The 13,503-nt window shown below is 47.9% G+C and overlaps 1 long non-coding RNA gene across 1 annotated transcript in view; it reads right to left on the reverse strand.

Annotated features, from left to right (window-relative positions):
- Positions 1 to 13,256, reverse strand: part of LOC138677171 (uncharacterized) — a 34,728-nt gene extending 21,472 nt beyond the window's left edge. The window contains exon 1 of the long non-coding RNA XR_011320868.1: positions 13,017 to 13,256. This is a non-coding gene — a long non-coding RNA (uncharacterized lncRNA). The remainder of the gene's footprint in view (positions 1 to 13,016) is intronic.
- Positions 13,257 to 13,503: the final 247 nt, after the last annotated feature.

The raw sequence follows: 13,503 nt of genomic DNA on the forward strand, positions 1-13,503 counted from the left end.
GGATCCTCTTGCTGCTCCTCCTGGCCGCCGGCAGAAGAACATGGCGGACGCATGCCCAGTGCACCCGCCATCTGTCTCCATCTGCCGGCCGGCAGGAGAACAGCAGTTAGGGCTAAAATTAGGGTTAGGGGTAGGGTTAGGGTTAGGGGTAGGGTTAGGGGCAGGGTTAGGGGTAGGGTTAGGGGTAGGGTTAGGGGTAGGGTTAGGGGTAGGGTTAGGGTAGGGCTAGGGTTAGGGTTAGGTTAGGGTTAGGTTAGGGGTAGGGTTAGGGGTAGGGCTAGGGTTAGGGTTAGGGCTAGGGTTAGGGCTAGGGTTAGGTTAGGGGTAGGGTTAGGGGTAGGGTTAGGTTAGGGGTAGGGTTAGGGGTAGGGTTAGGGTTAGGGTTGGGGCTAAATTTAGGGTTAGGGTTGGGGCTAAATTTAGGGTTAGGCTTCTTTCACACTTACGTCGGTACGGGGCCGTCGCAATGCGTCGGCCCGACATACCGACGCACGTTGTGAAAATTGTGCACAACGTGGGCAGCAGCTGTAGTTTTTCAACGCATCCGCTGCCCAATCTATGTCCTGGGGAGGAGGGGGCGGAGTTACGGCCACGCATGCGCGGTCAGAAATGGCGGATGCGACGTACAAAAAAACGTTTCATTGAACGTTTTTTTGTGCCGACGCTCCGCCAAAACACAACTGATCCAGTGCACGACGGACGCGACGTGTGGCCATCCGTCACGATCCGTCGGCAATACAAGTCTATGGGCAAAAAACGCATCCTGCGGGCACATTTGCAGGATCCGTTTCTTGTCCAAAACGACGGATTGCGACGGAATGCCAAACGACGCAAGTGTGAAAGTAGCCTTAGGGCTAGGGTTAGGGTTGGGGCTAAAGTTAGGGCTAGGGTTGGGGCTAAAGTTAGGGTTAGAGCTGGGATTAGGGTTAGGGTTTGGATTAGGGTTGGTATTAGGGTTAGGGTTGGCATTAGGGTTACGCTTGGGATTAGGGTTAGGTTTGGGATTAGGGTTAAGGTTAGGGTTGTGATTAGGGGTGTATTGGGATTAGGGTTAGGTTTGAGGTTAGGGTTGAGATTAGGATTAGGGGTGTGTTGGATTTAGGGTTTTGATTAGGGTTATGGTTAGGGTTGACATTAGGGTTGTTTTGGGGTAAGGGTTGTGATTATGGTTAGGGTTAGTGATTAGGATTATGGATCAGGTTGGGATTAGGGTTAGGGGTGTGTTGGGGTTAGGGTTGGAGCTAGAATTGGGGGGTTTCCACTGTTTAGGTACATCAGGGGGTCTCCAAACACGACAGCCAATTTTGCGCTCAAAAAGTCAAATGGTGCTCCCTCCCTTCTGAGCTCTGCCGTGCGCCCAAACAGTGGGTTACCCCCACATATGGGGCATCAGCGTACTCGGGATAAATTGGACAACAACTTCTGGGGTCCAATTTCTCTTGTTACCCTTGTGAAAATAAAAACTTGGGGGCTACAAAATCTTTTTTGTGGAAAAAAAAATATTTTTTATTTTCACGACTCTGCATTCTAAACTTCTGTGAAGCACTTGGGCATTCAAAGTTCTCACCACACATCTAGATAAGTTCCTTGGGGGGTCTAGTTTCCAAAATGGGGTCACTTGTGGGGGGTTACTACAGTTTAGGTACATCAGGGGCTCTGCAATCGCAACATAATGCCCACAGACCATTCTATCAAAGTCTGCATTCCAAAAAGGCGCTCCTTCCCTTCCAAGCTCTGCGGTGCGCCCAAACAGTGGTTTACCCCCACATATTGGGTATCGACGTACTCAGGAGAAATTGCACAACAACTTTAGTGGTCTAATTTCTCCTGTTACCCTTGTGAAAATAAAAATTTGTGGGCGAAAAGATCATTTTTGTGTAAACAAAAGCGATTTTTTATTTTCACGGCTCTACGTTATAAACTTCTGTGAAGCACATGGGGGTTCAAAGTGCTCGCCACACATCTAGATAAGTTCCTTAAGGGGTCTAGTTTCCAAAATGGTGTCACTTGTGGGGGGTTTCCACTGTTTAGGCACATCAGGGGCTCTCCAAACGCGACATGGCGTCCAATCTCAATTCCAGCCAATTCTACATTGAAAAAGTAAAACGGCGCTCCTTCACTTCCAAGCTCTGCGGTGCGCCCAAACAGTGGTTTACCCTCACATATGGGGTATCGACGTATTCAGGAGAAATCGCACAACAACTTTTGTGGTCTAATTTCTCCTGTTACCCTTGTGAAAATAAGAATTTGTGGGCGAAAAGATCATTTTTGTGTAAACAAAAGCGATTTTTTATTTTCACGGCTCTACGTTATAAACTTCTGTGAAGCACTTGGGGGTTCAAAGTGCTCACCACACATCTAGATAAGTTCCTTAAGGGGTCTAGTTTCCAAAATGGTGTCACTTGTGGGGGGTTTCCACTGTTTAGGCACATCAGGGGCTCTCTAAACGTGACATGGCGTCCGATCTCAATTCCAGCCAATTCTGCATTGAAAAAGTCAAACGGCGCTCCTTCACTTCTAAGTTCTGCGGTGCGCCCTAACAGTGGTTTACCCCCACATATGGGGTATTGGCGTATTCAGGAGAAATTGCATAACAAAATTTATGGTTACATTTCTGTTTTTACACTTGTGAAAATAAAAAAAATGGTTCTGAATTAAGATGTTTGCAAAAAAAAGTTAAATGTTCATTTTTTCCTTCCACATTGTTTCAGTTCCTGTGAAGCACGTAAAGGGTTAATAAACTTCTTGAATATGGTTTTGAGAACCTTGAGGGGTGTAGTTTTTAGAAAGGTGTCACACTTCACTATTTTCTATCATATAGACCCCTCAAAATGACTTCAAATGTGATGTGGTCCCTAAAAAAAAATGGTGTTGTAAAAATGAGAAATTGCTGGTCAACTTTTAACCCTTATAACTCCCTAACAAAAAAAAATTTTGTTTCCAAAATTGTGCTGATGTAAAGTAGACATGTGGGAAATGTTATTTATTAACTATTTTTCATGACATATCTCTCTGATTTAAGGGCATAAAAATACAAAGTTTGAAAATTGCTAAATTTTAAAAATTTTCGCCATATTTCCGTTTTTTTCATAAATAATCGCAAGTAATATCGAAGAAATGTTACCACTAACATGAAGTACAATATGTCACGAAAAAACAATCTCAGAATCAGCGGGATCCGTTGAAGCGTTCCAGAGTTATAACCTCATAAAGTGACAGTGGTCAGAATTGCAAAAATTGGCCTGGTCATTAAAGTACCAAATTGGCTCTGTCACTAAGGGGTTAAAGGGCATCTGTCACCAGGTCAAAAGTGACCAGTTTATGCTCCTATTTTATTCTCACTGCTCCTCTGGGTATTTTTGTTTTTCATATCCTCTTTATGGTTCCTAATATATGGGCCATTTTATTTGGTGCTAGTTTTTACAGAAAGGGGTCTAGCTCACAGGATCTTCTGGGGTGTGTGTGGTGCCCCAGGGTCCTGGCCGTTACAGTGGCATTGCTTTCCCCTCGGGGAGAGGGATGTCACGCTTGGAAGCAATGAAGGATATCTTTCACCAGGTAAATCTCACATACAACACGTTCACACTCCCGGCCAGAAGGGGGAGCTCTAAACCTGGTTTAGGGTGAACTCCCCTATAAATACATTCTGGTTGGATGGAAAGCGTCAGTTCCTGTCAGAGAGACAGAGGAGAGGGCATACGGCAGTGAGTGCCAGAAAGTCTGAAGGGGCCCTGTAGTCTGAGGTACTACAGCCCCTGGAGAGAGAGATTGCCAGAAGGGAGCTTGTCGTGGAACATCAGCCAAGGCAGAGCTGCTACGACAGGAGAATAGCTGAGCAGACGTGGGGGTCTGCAGCTCCTGGCGGAAAGAGCAAACTGAGAAAGCACGAACACCTTGTAGAACGAGAGCAGGAGGGAGAAAGCACAGGAGAGAAACACCAGTGGAGCAGAGCTGAGAAGAGGCTACCTCCCTGGCTAGTGCAGATTCCGGTAGCCGGAAGACCGTGGCCGTGCTGAACTCTATAGTGGCATAGCTGAAACCGGCAGGACAGCTGGATTGTAGATCACCTGTCCGCATTTATACCCAGGAGACACAGTGATAATTATAGGGCCTGGGTCATTCTAGAGACCCTGTAAAAAGGCCCAGTTCACCTGTCATACGGGTTATGTCCTAACCTTTATGGGGACAGAGAGGAACTGAGGACCTTATGTGAAGCATTAGGCAGTAAGGGACCACATAACCACCGCACTTGGAGGAAGGATTTGATCTCCACCTGGTGAGGGAGACTCTGGTTTCGTTTCCAAGCCGGCCGGACCCTGCCTGTACCTGTTGTCTGGTGCCCTGGACTGCGGTTGCCTGAAGCCTACAGTAAACCAGGTAAAGACTGCAAACCTGTGATCTTCGCTGCACCTCTCACCATCTTCACCTATACACCGGGAGCCCTGGGGACCTACTTCACCTGTGGGAAGTTATACCATCTAGCTGCCATAACATCACCCCAGAGGACTCCTTTAAGCAGCGTCGGTCCCCACTGACCGAATACCACAGGTGGCGTCATGAACAATAGACTTTATTCATAAAACCCCTAAAAGACTTTTCCTTTAATTGGGCGCCCAGGGCCACGGACCGGGTCGCAGCCACCGTGACATCCCCTTTAAGAACCAGACCCGGTACCGAGTACTCCACGGCCCAGGCGGGCGACTCACGTGTCTTTAAACTGCTCTGTATTAATACCTTTTTAAACCATGCCCCTTTTTGTAAAGTGTATAAAAGCTGGCCCATATCTCTGCTACCGTATGGAAAAATTAAAAAACATTTTTTAATGGGAATAAAATAAGAGTATAAACTGGCCACTTTTGACCTAGTGACAGATCCTCCTTTGAAGGGGAAATAATTACCTTCACCCTCATAATGAAATACAGTGATAACATTTCTCAACATATTTACGCAAAACATGCAGCTAAAACTTTTCACGATATTAACCAGTATTCGCTTTTACTACTGATATACAAGGGACGACGCGGCATCTACAGCTTACGGAAAGAGCCGAAACCTCAGCATACTGTAACTGTAATAAAATCGTTTTTTACAGATTACTACTACACAAGAAAAAGAAGAAAATTTAATGACAAATATTTAGGGCCACAAAGTCATTTCCACGACCAGCTTTGAGATCTCAGAAAGAAAAAAAAAAAAAAGACTTGGAACAGTTCAGATCTTCCTAGAAGCAGTCGGAGTGCTAAAAATAAGCCATGGGCGCAGTAATAAGTCATGCAGAATGTCACTAAACATCCAAAAACTGCAGGCAGCAAATAAGGACGGAGCTCACGACTCCATGAGAAGGGAGCGGGAGTCACACGAGAGGGATCAGGAGGAGGAAGCCACGGACACTCAAGAGTAACATCAATGCCGGCATTTAATAAAAAAATCACAAACACCTGAATGATCGCCAGGCAAGATCTTGGATATATTGGTAGGATATCAAGTCCAAATAGAAAATAAAAGCATCATACCTACATGCAGACCTGGTAGCAGTTAGGTGTGGGAAGTTGCAAGACTGTATAGTGGATTCTGAATACAGAATTATTGTAGTTTTAACCCCTTCACTCGATTTTTCAAAATTTTGTCGGTCCAAGTGAAATCTGACAAAACATATCACACTCTTGCCAATGTTTTCTATGGGGCTGTGCACATGTTTGTGCTGTAAAATGGCTGTAAAATGGTGGTAGTAAGGACTAGGGGCCAAAAAAGGAAGCAAAATGGGGGTAAAGCAGGACAATTGCCCTGCAAAAAAATGTAGATACGAAAATGACATAAAATAACATAGAATAAAAAATCTTGAACCAGGTGGTCCAGGTGGAGGAGTGGAGCAGTGCCTTGCATGCGTATTTTACTGTGTGACATAGGACCCCCCCTTCCTATTTTTCTATTTTTATAACCAGCCAAGGGGAAGCAGACTGCTGTGAGCTGGTCTTATTATGTTGGGAAGGGGCATATATCCCCAGGGGGCTGATATTAATAGGCCCATGGATACATAAGCCCCCCCACCTTTTTGCTTTGCCTTTTGCTGGTTATTTAAAATAGAGGGACCCTAAAAGAATGAAGTGGGGCCCTGTTGTGAATTCTGTGGCTGAGTTCACTTCTGTGGTCACAAGTGGTATTGCAGTCTCTGGGCTTCCTCCCTCAGGTGTTTTGGTGAGCTCGTTGGCTGCCTTGCTATTTAGCTCCACCTGAGTCTGTCTTCCTTGCTCCTTGTCAATGTTCCAGTGTTGGATCTGAGCTACTGCATCTTTCCTTGGGCCTGCTGCTCTGCTAGATAAGTGCTTCTAGTTTGTTTTCTGTTTTTTCAGTCCAGCTTGTTATTATCTTTTGCTGGAAGCTCTGAGAAGCAAAGGGGTGCACCGCCGTGCTGTTAGTTCGGCACGGTGGGTCTTTTTGCCCCTTTGCGTGGTTTTCGTTTTAGGGTTTTTGTAGACTGCATAGTTCTCTTTGCTATCCTCGCTCTGTCTAGAATATCGGGCCTCACTTTGCTGAATCTATTTCATTCCTACGTTTGTCTTTTCATCTTGCTAACAGTCATTATATGTGGGGGCTGCCTATTCCTTTGGGGTATTTCTCTGAGGTAAGTCAGGCTTGTATTTCTATCTTCAGGCTAGTCAGCTCCTCAGGCAGTGTCGAGTTGCATAGGTAGTGGATAGGCGCAATCCACTGCTGCTTCCAGTTGTGTGAGGATAGATCAGGTACTGCAGTCTACAGAGATTCCACGTCTCAGAGCTCGTCCTATTGTTTTGGGTTATTGCCAGATCTCTGTATGTGCGCTGATTACTGCACGCTGTGTTGCCTGATTGCCAGCCATAACAGGGCCCCCTCTGTTTTTAATAACCAGCTAAGGCAAAATAGACAGCTGGGTGCTAATATTAATAGGCTGTGAAGGGCAATGGATATTGGCCCCTTCCCAGCCTAATAAGACGAGACCTCAACTGCCCCAGAAATGGCACGTCCATTAGATGCTCCAATTCTTACACTTAGCCTCGGCTCTTCCCGATTGACCTGATGCAATGGCAATCGGAGTAATGTTTTTGGGGTTGGTGTCAAATGTGTAATGTTCGCAGACATTAAGCCCAGGGATTAGTAATGGATAGGCGTCTGTGTGACACCACCATTACTAACCTCGTAGTCAAAAGAAACACACACAGAGAAAAGTCCTTTATTTGTAAAAATCACTGTATTATCTTCTTTCCCCCATTTAGTACCATAAAAAATAGGCTGGGAAGGCCATGGATATATCAGCCCCCAGCCTCCTGCTTTGTCTTTGCTGGTTATTAAAAAATATAGGGACCCTAAAAAATGAAGTGGGGTCCCCTCTATTTTTAATTACCAGCTAAGGCAAAGCCGAAAGCTGTGGACTGATATTAATAGGCTGGGAAGGGCCATGGATACATCCAACTCAAGGTCCCATGACGATCTCAGACTTCTTCATCCAGTGCATGTAAAGCGAAGCACTGGAGCAGCAGCCACTGCCGGGCCTCCTCTGTGCTCCGCTGTGAACTGAGGGAACGTCAGTACGGTTTCTCACGAGGACAGTGTGACGTCACCGCTCATCACTTTGGCTCTCGTGGTACCTTCGTGAGAACCGGGTTCGCTCATCCCTACTTCTAGGCCATCTGAGGTAGCGTGTTACCGCGAGTATCCAGAGCTACACTCCTCTGCTTAGAACCAACTGGCAAACCCAGCTCTGCTACATCACTGTGTAACTCTGCTACACTACGCTGCTGGTAGTTCTGCCTTGTGAAAAACTCGGCCTGCTAATAAAACACTACAGTGCTACACCACTGGCTTGTAAAAAACCCAGCTCTGCTACATCACTGGGTAACTCTGCTACACCACTGGCCAGTTCTGCCACATCACTGGGTAACTCTGCGACATCACTGGTTAGTTCTGCCTTGTGTCACGCTCAGCTCTGCTACATCACTAGGTAACTCTGCTACACCACTGTGTCCAGTTTTGGGCACCGGTGCTCAGGAAGGATATAATAGAACTAGAGAGAGTACAAAGGAGGGCAACAAAATTAATAAAGGGGATGGGAGAACTACAACACCCAGATAGATTAGCGAAATTAGGATTATTTAGTCTAGAAAAAAGACGACTGAGGGGCGATCTAATAACCATGTATAAGTATATAAGGGGACAATACAAATATCTCGCTGAGGATCTGTTTATACCAAGGAAGGTGACGGGCACAAGGGGGCATTCTTTGCGTCTGGAGGAGAGAAGGTTTTTCCACCAACATAGAAGAGGATTCTTTACTGTTAGGGCAGTGAGAATCTGGAATTGCTTGCCTGAGGAGGTGGTGATGGCGAACTCAGTCGAGGGGTTCAAGAGAGGCCTGGATGTCTTCCTGGAGCAGAACAATATTGTATCATACAATTATTAGGTTCTGTAGAAGGACGTAGATCTGGGGATTTATTATGATGGAATATAGGCTGAACTGGATGGACAAATGTCTTTTTTCGGCCTTACTAACTATGTTACTATGTTCTGCTACATCACTAGGTAACTCTGCTACACCACTGGCCAGTTCTGCTACATCACTGGGTAACTCTGCTACACCATTGGCCAGTTCTGCTACATCACTGGGTAACTCTGCGACATCACTGGTTAGTTCTGCCTTGTGTCACGCTCAGCTCTGCTACATCACTAGGTAACTCTGCTACACCACTGGCCAGTTCTGCTACATCACTAGGTAACTCTGCTACACCATTGGCCAGTTCTGCTACATCACTGGTTAGTTCTGCCTTGTGTCACGCTCAGCTCTGCTACATCACTAGGTAACTCTGCTACACCACTGGCCAGTTCTGCTACATCACTAGGTAACTCTGCTACACCACTGGCCAGTTCTGCTACATCAGTGGGTAACTCTGCGACATCAATGGTTAGTTCTGCCTTGTGACACGCTCAGCTCTGCTACATCACTAGGTAACTCTGCTACACCACTGGCCAGTTCTGCGACATCACAGGGTAACTCTGCGACATCAATGGTTAGTTCTGCCTTGTGACACGTTCAGCTCTGCTACATCACTAGGTAACTCTGCTACACCACTGGCCAGTTCTGCGACATCACTGGGTAACTCTACGACATCACTGGCCAGTTCTGCCTTGTGACACGCCCAGCTCTGCTACATCACTGGGTAACTCTGCGACATCGATGGCTAGGTCTGCCTTGTGACACGATCAGCTCTGCTCCATCACTGGATAACTCTGCAACATCGCTGGCTAGTTCTGCCTTGTGACACGCTCAGCTCTGCTACATCACTGGGTAACTCTGCGACATCGCTGGCTAGGTCAGCCTTGTGACACACTCAGCTCTGCTACATCACTGGGTAACTCTGCGACATCGCTGGCTAGGTCTGCCTTGTGACACGCTCAGCTCTGCTACATCACTGGGTAACTCTGCGACATCGCTGGCTAGGTCTGCCTTGTGACACACTCAGCTCTGCTACATCACTGGGTAACTCTGCGACATCGCTGGCTAGGTCAGCCTTGTGACACACTAAGCTCTGCTACATCACTGGGTAACTCTGCGACATCGCTGGCTAGGTCTGCCTTGTGACACGCTCAGCTCTGCTACATCACTGGGTAACTCTGCGACATCGATGGCTAGGTCTGCCTTGTGACACGATCAGCTCTGCTCCATCACTGGGTGACTCTGCGACATCGCTGGCTAGGTCTGCCTTGTGACACGCTCAGCTCTGCTACATCACTGGGTGACTCTGCGACATCGCTGGCTAGGTCTGCCTTGTGACACGCTCAGCTCTGCTACATTACTATAGCATAACTCTGCGACATCGCTGGCTAGGTCTGCCTTGTGACACGCTCAGCTCTGCTACATCACTGGGTAACTCTGTGACATCGCTGGCTAGTTCTGCCTTGTGACACGCTCAGCTCTGCTACATTACTATAGCATAACTCTGCGACATCGCTGGCTAGGTCTGCCTTGTGACACGCTCAGCTCTGCTACATTACTATAGCATAACTCTGCTATACAGCTGTGATATACCACTAGCAGAGCTGAATCAGTTGACACCGACTCTGCTTTTTGGAGCAGCAGAGGAGAGCGCTGTCCTGGGATTTAGGTACAAAGCACAGAACCTATAAAGGAGAGACTCCCATCCTACGTCACGCATTGGTTTTGCAGATGTTTTCCAACATTTCAGTTAGTTCAGTGGAAAAACTTAGTTGCATATGTGCTAAATGGGAATTCCCGTGCAGGCTGAGGAATGTGGGAAGATTTCCAGGGCAGGGTGGAAACACTGTGTGGGCAGGAGTGGCATGAGAAATGATGGCTGTAGACAGATCTCTGCAGATGCATCAACAAGTCATAAATACAAGAAAGGTGAGGGGCGAGGTGGGCCATCCTGGGCCAAAAACCTCTCCTCTCTACATGAAAAAAACATAAAAGAGAGAAAACACAGCACAGAAAGAAATGCAGGTGGAGTTGCAGCCTTAGTAGCTCCTCAAATAGTAACGCACTATATGGCTTCATTTGGGCACTATATGGCTCCGTCTGGGCACTATATGGCTCCTTCTGGGCACTATATGGCTCCATCTGGGCATTATATGGCTCCATCTGGGCACTATATGGCTCCGTGTGGGCACTATATGGCTCCATCTGGGCACTATATGGCTCCAACTGGGCACTATATGGCTCCGTGTGGGCACTATATGGCTCCGTCTGGGCACTATATGGCTCCTTCTGGGCACTATATGGCTCCATCTGGGCACTATATGGCTCCATCTGGGCACTATATGGCTCCGTGTGGGCACTATATGGCTCCATCTGGGCACTATATGGCTCCATCTGGGCACTATATGGCTCCATCTGGGCACTATATGGCTCCATCTGGGCACTATATGGCTCCATCTGGGCACTATATGGCTCCGTCTGGGCACTATATGGCTCCATCTGGGCACTATATGGCTCCATCTGGGCACTATATGGCTCCATCTTGGCACTATATGGCTCCGTGTGGGCACTATATGGCTCCGTGTGGGCACTATATGGCTCCATCTGGGCACTATATGGCTCCATCTGGGCACTATATGGCTCCGTGTGGGCACTATATGGCTCCGTGTGGGCACTATATGGCTCCATCTGGGCACTATATGGCTCCATCTGGGCACTATATGGCTCCATCTGGGCACTATACGGCTCCGTCTGGGCACTATACGGCTCCGTCTGGGCACTATACGGCTCCGTCTGGGCACTATACGGCTCCGTGTGGGCACTATATGGCTCCATCTGAGCACTATATGGCTCCGTGTGGGCACTATACGGCTCCATCTGGGCACTATATGGCTCCATCTGGGCACTATATGGCTCCGTCTGGGCACTATATGGCTCCGTCTGGGCACTATATAGCTCTGTCAGCAACTCTTGGCTCTATGTTTGCCATGTTGTGGCTCCTTTTATTGCTTAGTGGGGTAAATATATGGCAGTCTCAGGACAGTCTTTATATGGACACTGAATGTCTCCGTTTATTTGGGACAGGGAGTAATGTACACAGGTATTGGATGGGGCTGAGCTTATGTGCGGCCGGTCATGTTCTGCCATCAAACTCCATCCCTCCATGTCTGTATGGACCTCGTGCACTGAGCACAGTCAAGGAGAGCAGAAAAAGTTCTTCCCTAACCTGTTCCCACAAAGCTGGAAGCCACAATTGTTGACTATGTGTTGAAAAACTAAAGGTGCCGAGGACAACCCCTGATAACAAGCCATAGCATTAGCCTACTCCATCAAACTGTACAGAGGCAGAATGCAGTCAGGTGGGTAATGTCCTCCCACAATCACCAAAGACTCATCCATAAGATGCCATATAGAGAAGTGTGATCCGTCCCTGCACAGAACACGATTCCTCCAGAGTCCAGAGGTGGCGGCTTAACACCAATGCATTGGATGCTCGGCACTGTGCTTGGAGATGTAAGGCTGTGTGGGGGGTCAGCCCCTGCCAAGAACTGAATTACTCTGTGACTTTAAGAGACAATGCTCCTCTCTGATTTGTGTGTACTTGGACTGGTCCTTTAGGCTAGGGTCACATTGCGTTAGTGCAATCCGTTTAGCGCTAGCGCTAGCGGATTGCGCTAACGCAATGTTTTTTATGGGGCCGCGTTCGGGGTCGCGGTAACGTCCCCGCTCTCGCAGATCCCCGATCTGCGAGAGCGGGGAACGGACCGCGGGCGCGCCTCGGACGCTGCAAGCAGCGTCCGCGGCGCGCCAGGAATCTCCGGCGCGTCGCTAGCGCGTGCCGAACATAGCACGCGCTAGTGTAGCGCATTCCCATTAGCGTGAATGGGCGCGTTAACGGCCGCGTTGCACGGCGTTAATTTCGCCGTGCAACGCTGTCCGTTTAACGCGGTCCCATAACGCAATGGGAACCCAGCCTTACCCCCTGCAGCTTGCTGTGTGTTGGTTTGAGCAAGAAGTAGAAAGTGTCTGATCCAAACGTGGAGACGGAGAGACTTGTGCATGCATCAGTAAAACAGACCAATAAGGGTGTCATAACACGGAGAGACAATTAAATGGATTAGCAGCTTTAAGGGAGAGGATAGTGCCCGATTACCGCAGGATCGACTAGCAGGACCATATCAGAAGGAAAGGGTCGAATAGTACAGCCGAGACAGTTTGCCTCAAGCACCTATAACATAAAGAACAGGTTACAAGCAACAAAGAGGTACCAGTGACCCCTCAGCATTGAAGGTGGGACGAGACTTCCCCAGACCCAGAAGAAGACGGAAAAGTTAACCTAAAGGAGGAGTACAACACGGCAAACTCGGCTCCACTACAATGGGACCAAGCAGAAGCTAGCAGATGTTCTCCTCAGAGCTGCAGAACTGTGATTGTGACACCAGTGTTCAACTGTGTTATGGTATAGAGCAGGTTTCCCTTGTTAGGCAACTGTAGCGCAATTATAGGAAGCCAAGCAGGGATTTAGAATTCAGTCTGTAGAAATAGTACATACCGTTTGTATTGAACTTTATATTGCCATAGCTGGAGCACAGCTTGCATGACACGCTCCAGCTGTCTCTCCTTGTGTCTCTTATTGCTGTTATCATTACAACAACCGTTAGTCTCATTTACTTTGTCTTTCAATAAAGCCGGTGTTTTGTTTCTGCTTCCTCGTCTACCGTATTTGAGTTCTGCTCGGCAGTGTCGCGCAGGCACTGCTTCAGCCGTATGCAGCTGCTCGACCACAAAGCTCCCGGCGAGGGCGCAGTGTTTGTGATGATAATACCACGGGAGGTCTGGACTCTGCAGTTATGGGGTCAGCAGAGTGGTGGCGATTTTTCTAACCAGCCATTCTGTCACATGCCAGTAAACTCTTGGGGAGTGGCCGGATGTTATACTCTAGGGGCTGGAGGCTGCATGTTATACTCTAGGGGCTGGAGGCCGGATGTTATACACTGAGGGGCAAGGGGCCGGATGTTATACTCTAGGGGCTGGAGGCT

This window comes from Ranitomeya imitator, chromosome 4 (genome assembly GCF_032444005.1).
Source record: "Ranitomeya imitator isolate aRanImi1 chromosome 4, aRanImi1.pri, whole genome shotgun sequence".
Lineage (NCBI taxonomy): Eukaryota > Metazoa > Chordata > Amphibia > Anura > Dendrobatidae > Ranitomeya > Ranitomeya imitator.